Genomic DNA, 6,023 nt, shown 5'->3' with positions numbered 1-6,023 from the left:
AGAGAGAGAGAGAGAGAGAGAGAGAGAGAGAGAGAGAGAGAGAGAGAGAGAGAATCATGATACAAAGCCTATTGCAACATGAAAATAGTCCTTTAGGACCTGGTTTCAAACGGCCAACTCTGCAGACTGACAACTGCAAAGGAACAGTGCTAAAGTAGGGGAATTTCGGAAAGGGAAGGGAACTTGTCCTTTAAGTACTAAGAGACCCTCACGTGTTGGCATGGTTCTCTCCTCTTGGGCTTGCCAAGTGTACAAATATCTGCTGAGAGTCAGGAGCACCAGACAGGGTCTGTGCGAAATGCTGAACCACCATACATTCGAGTGCAGTAGGAAGTGCGAGGGACTTCTGGGTTTAGCCCAGACTCAGGCTACACAACTGCACTTATATATGTGGATTAGACCTTGGCACAACCTTCTGCCTCGAAAGTTCTATTAGTAAAAAGAATACACACATACACACACACACACACGAAACTAGCCTCGTTTTTAGGTCCCATAAAGTTTAACAGGGAAAACAAATATATATTCATAAAAAAGATAACTAGCAAAAATTAAAGGTCATTAATGCATCAACATGATGTATAAATAGTAAAGGCAAGAAGGAAAGAACCTCAGAAGACGAAATCCACGTTCCTAGGAGAGCGGGTTACTATGAAGTACAGTGCGGGAACACTGATGAGGGCAGAGGACCTGGCGCCATTTACCACCTGACCACCTCTGCTAGCTGCACTTCTCACTGCTGGGACAGTGAAGAAAGAAGCCAAACTTGAAGGAGCAGGCTCTGCCAATCATGCTGAGGAGGACACTTGAGGCGACTGGTCATACTGCATCTACGAGCAAGCAGAAAGTGATGGGGATTGCTGCTCAGTTTGCTTCCTCCTTTTGATTCAGTGCAGGTCCCCCAGCCTGTGAGATGGTGCTACCCACAGTTACAGTGGGGCTTTCTGCCTCAGTTTACCTAACCTAGAAAACCCCTCACAGGCATGTCTCTTAGGTAATACTAGATCCTCTCAAGTTGCCAAGCAGCATGTTAATCTGCCTGAAACTTCGAACCCACTGGTGACTTTGTGTTTCTGAAATGATCCCATCCTGGCCTTACTTGACAATCATGTTTTTGCTCTTCTCTCTTTGACCCTTGGCACTACTCATAATTATTCTAGTTTCCTTCCTGTTGTTACGAAAAATAAAAAGCAACTTAGGAAGGAAAGGGTTCCTTCCACTCAAACATCTAGGTTATGGCTACTCTCCTTTAACTGGCTGGGGTTAAGTGAGTGTGGCTAACTTTAAGAAGCTGAAGACAAAGTACAGAGAGCTAGCCACCTTTGGGAACCAGCAATTATGGCCATCCTCCTTCCACAGTTTCCCTTCCCGGACCCCCCATCAGGGAAGAACAATCAAGCTACTACAACCTCCCCTCCCTTGAACAATCTGAACCTAGCCTTTGAATCCTTGGTTAGGCCGGGCGGTGGTGGCACGCGCCTTTAATCCCAGCACTTGGGAGGCAGAGGCAGGCAGATTTTTGTGAGTTCGAGACCAGCATGGTCTACAGGAGCTAGTTCCAGGACAGGTTCCAAAGCTACAGAGAAACCCTGGCTAGTAGCAACTGCACAGAGTCGGAACTGAAGGTGTGACTGTGATGTCCTTAGCGTGTGGCAGACACGTGAGGCTGTCCCTTTGGTGCTGGCGAGAACAATGGTTTTAGTTAGGGATGTGTTAGGAGACAGGATGACAAGGTGCTTGTAAAGAAAGGGGAGGAAAGCTGTGAAGGACCTGCCTATTTCTGAAAAAGGGAAGTTATCAGCCCTATTACAAAGCAGCCTCACTACTGCTAGGGCTGGGGATGGAGTCAGAGGGAACATACCTGCTTAGTTCATGTAGATTCTGGGCTTGATCCTCAGCACTTTGGTAAAGAAGTACAAAAAGGAGTGTTAACAGAAGACTGGGGGAAATACCTTTATAGTGGAAGATTTCAATATAAAATATAGTGAAGGAAATATACTTATCTGCATCATCAGTCTCTTAAGTCTTTCATTTTGAAGTAACTTTCAGATACCATATTATTTAAACTGTACTACTGTAATATACATATATACGTATATGAAAAATAAGAATTTAATAAACATAGCCTGAAGGGCAATCTTTAAAACAATCTTTATTCTCATCAAATCCTTAGGTAGTATTCAACATTCCCCAATCATCTGTCTTAAAAGACTTGCCAAATCAGGATGTAAATAAAATCTCATATATTGCCTTTGATTGCCGGCTCTCTCTCTCCTTTTTGCCATAAACCTTTCACTAAGAGAGAAACACCAGTAGGCTATCCTTTGTCCAAGAGTCTTCTTAGGCCTTACATACATTGTTTAGTAAGATCAGAACTAGAACAAGCCCATCTCTGCTGTTCAGACACCACGGTTCTAGATAGAGGCCTGGTTTTTCAACTCAGGGGTAGGGGCTGCAGCACCCACAGCCTGGTTTTCTTTTTTTTTCTTACTTATTGTGTATATAGTATTCTACCTGCATGCATGCCTGAAGGCCAGAAGAACACACCAGATCTCATTACAGATGGTTGTGAGCCACCATGTGGTTGCTGGGAATTGAACTCAGGACCTTTAGAAAAGCAGGCATTGCTCTTAACCACTGAGCCATCTCCAGCCCCACAGCCGGTTTTCAAAGATGGTCCAATGGGGCAAGTCTGTGTACTTGCAGGTAGAACCTCCGGAGAGATGGACTGGGTAACATAGTTGGTTGGTATCCATCTTAGAGACTAGTGTTTGAGGAAAAGCCACAGGACAACAGGCTGTAAATGCAACCAGGCAGATGAGGAGGACGTCCACTAAGCTCCCCCTGAAGGGCTGCTTGTTCCTTTGGCAGCCAGGCTTGAGGACCAGGCTCTGCATCAGACTTCCCCAGGGAAGGTTCTGCCAACGCGCCCACTTCGCCCACCAAAACCGACAGCAGTTCCGAGGCTGGTGGAACTGCTCCCAGTCCTGCTCAGGAGCAAACTTTGCATGGAGGCATCCCATGTCCTTGAGCGTGGGCTGAAGCAGAAAGAGTTACAGCATACATACATAACACAAAATACATAAAACATATAATATCACATATATAATATTAAAATATATTTTATTATAGGTTGGACCTAGACCAGGGAGACACCCAAACACATATGTATATAACAACTACTGGTAAGAGGTGGGAACAACAAATATCCTCTTAAAATGGACACAGACGAACTCTAACTAAAAGGAGTTGATGGCTTGACCACCCACTGCGTCTTGTCCAAAGGGCACAGAATAAGCTGAGGTGCGGCACTTCAGGCTGTTGACCACATTTTGAGTCTTTCAGTTAGGCTCTCTCTGTGGAAACGGAGAGCACATAGCTTGGTGTGTGCTAAACAAAGCCAGTTTTTTCATCTTCCCCCAGAGCGGGTTCTGAGTATCTCTGTGCTTGCTGCACAGGAGCCTTAGACAGCTGCACCTCCTCAGAAGGGAAAGCAGCCCTGCAAATGGCCACCTTTGCCCTGCGTTGTAACTCTGATGGCTATCACTGCTGATGGCCTAAGGAGGACCAGGCCACATGTCTTTTGGGGCACACGGGGAAGAAGATGGATGGTTGTCTGTGAATGACTGGACAATACCGAGCGCCTCACATCTGACTTCACATGCTGGCACTCTGCCGTGGGCTTTACAGCTTAGTTTCACAGAATCACAGGAGAGCTGGATAAGCAATCAACTTCGACTGACTGTCTTCTGAGTTCTTCTTTGCTTGTTTTGTTTTTCAAGGCAGGGTTTCTCTGTGTGTAGTCCTGGATGGCCTTGAACTCACAGAGATCCGCCAGCTTCTGCCTCCGGAATGCTGGGATTAAAGGTGTGTGCCACAACTTGTTCTAAATTCTTTACGTGTGTTGCAATACCAGTAATCCACACAGAGCTCCGTGAAATAGGTGCTGTTAGCCCCACAGCAAGAGGCAGAGTTTAAGTGACTTAAGAACAGTCTTTGAGAGACTAGACTTGATAGACTTGACTCGAGCCTCCCTCCAGCCTCGGTATTGAGGACTTAGCCCAGGGCCTCAGGTATCCCTCACCCCCACCCGGGTACTCTACACCCACCAAGATCGTTGGCTTCTTTTAAATTTAAATTTTGAGAGTCTAGCTAAATCAGCCAGACTGGCAGACCTTGAACTTGCAATTCTCCTGCTTCATTTCCTCCCCCTCCCCCCTTTGGGGAATTGCCAGCCAGGCCCAGACTGATTTAAACTTAAGTGGGCAAAGCTAGTTAGTGAGAATACTTGGAGGGCAGACTAGTACCAACACTCCCGCGGTCAGGTTCTTCACATCACACAATCAAGTTCAAAATGGTAGGGGTTGAGATCTCAGCGCAGGCTCCACGCACTTCTCTTTCCCATCCGCACCACTGCTCCTTCCTCGCTCGGAAGATGAACAGTCCTGCAGACGTGGCCGGAAGGCAGTTATATAAAGGAGCCTCACTGATCCACGGTACGGGCTTTTGGTGCACGGCTGGCTGGCTGGGTTAGCGCTCTCATTTCTTCCTCAAACATACCTTAGGCACTCCTATGTGCACAATACTGTTCGCACACCGGTGTGTACTCATCCGGAGAGCAGCAATTCTGAGGCTTCCTGGAAACCCTTGGCAGGAGAGTGTCGGTTTCCTTGGGAGGCCCTCTCTCTTTCTTCTCTGGAATTGTTCTATCCCTCAAGGTGGCTGGAGCCGCAAGTTTCCTTCCCTGGAGGTCAAGTAAACTTGAGAACAAAGTGAGAAGCCTCGAGCAGAACCGCCTGGAGGGACGCGACAGGAACTTGGGAAGCGCTCGGGATTCAGTCTCCCAGGCCTTCTAGAATTTAGGCTGACTTCGTAGATAGAGAAGAGATAATAGAATTTATAGAGCCTGGAGTTCCTCGCCCTTCAGTCACAAAGATCCCAGGCTCCAGTCCTCAATCCTAGAAGGCTCCTATGCAAAAAAGACCTTTTGGGATGACTGCCTACATTGTCCTCTGACAATGCAAACGTGACAGCTGCCTCTCCAACAATCGTTCCGCCTCCGTTCGGCGGAGTTCGTGCCACACAGGCATCTCCTGCGCTATAGTTATGCAACCTCACTCGCAGCGGGAGTTATTTCCTGTGCTGCTGGATGCGCCAGATTCATGTAACCCGCCTACCCCGGGCTTCAATGGAAGCCGTTCTCCATTAACAAGCACTCGGGCTTTCAGAGATGAATGCCTTGCATTGCATGCTGTTTGCGCAGCGAGAATCGGGCCGCGAGGTATTGAAATCAACTCTTTCTACACACACACACACACACACACACACACACACACACACTCATAGTCTTTCTTTTTTTCTGTGCAAGCAGCAAGGGGACTGCAGCAATGCAACTAGAGGGACAGCAGGAGGAGCTCGCTTTGCAGTCCCGGCCTGTAACCCCCACTAACTAGAGATGAACTCATGCCAGTTCCATTCTTTGCAAGGAAAACACAACACACGCGCGCGCGTGCACGCGCACTGAGCAGAACGGAGTGGCCTTCGTATTTCTTCCCCGAACACCCGGCGAAATGCCGCCTGCTTCCACAGACAACCTGGATATTCCAGGCCGAGTAACGGGGAGTTGCGCGTCGCAACAATGCCAGTCCCGGAGCAGCTCTGCTCGGAGCTCCCACCCCCGCCCCCTTTCGCGGCGTGCCAAGAGTTTGGAGCGCGCGCACGCACACGCGCGCGGTGCAGCGGTATATCCCTCCGCCGCCCTCCTCGCCCCGCTCCCTCTGCTCGACGATTTGGGAAGCGAGGGGAGGAGGGAACTACTTTTTGGAAACTTGTTATGCTGCCCACGATCTCGACTGCAGTGATTCGCCTGCCGGCCGTGGCTTTTAGGTCTCTCCCCTCCCGCCCCGCCACCTCGCCGGAGGCCCCGCGCCGCCCGCTCGCAGCCGCGCCCCACGTCCGCCTTCCCGCCGGCTCCCGCGCGAGCCCCGCCGCCCCAGAAGTCGCGAGGGACTATTTCGCCTGCC

Source organism: Microtus ochrogaster (assembly GCF_000317375.1).
Source record: "Microtus ochrogaster isolate Prairie Vole_2 chromosome 14 unlocalized genomic scaffold, MicOch1.0 chr14_random_1, whole genome shotgun sequence".
In the NCBI taxonomy this organism is placed as follows: Eukaryota; Metazoa; Chordata; class Mammalia; order Rodentia; family Cricetidae; genus Microtus; species Microtus ochrogaster.
This window is presented reverse-complemented; position numbering follows the sequence as displayed.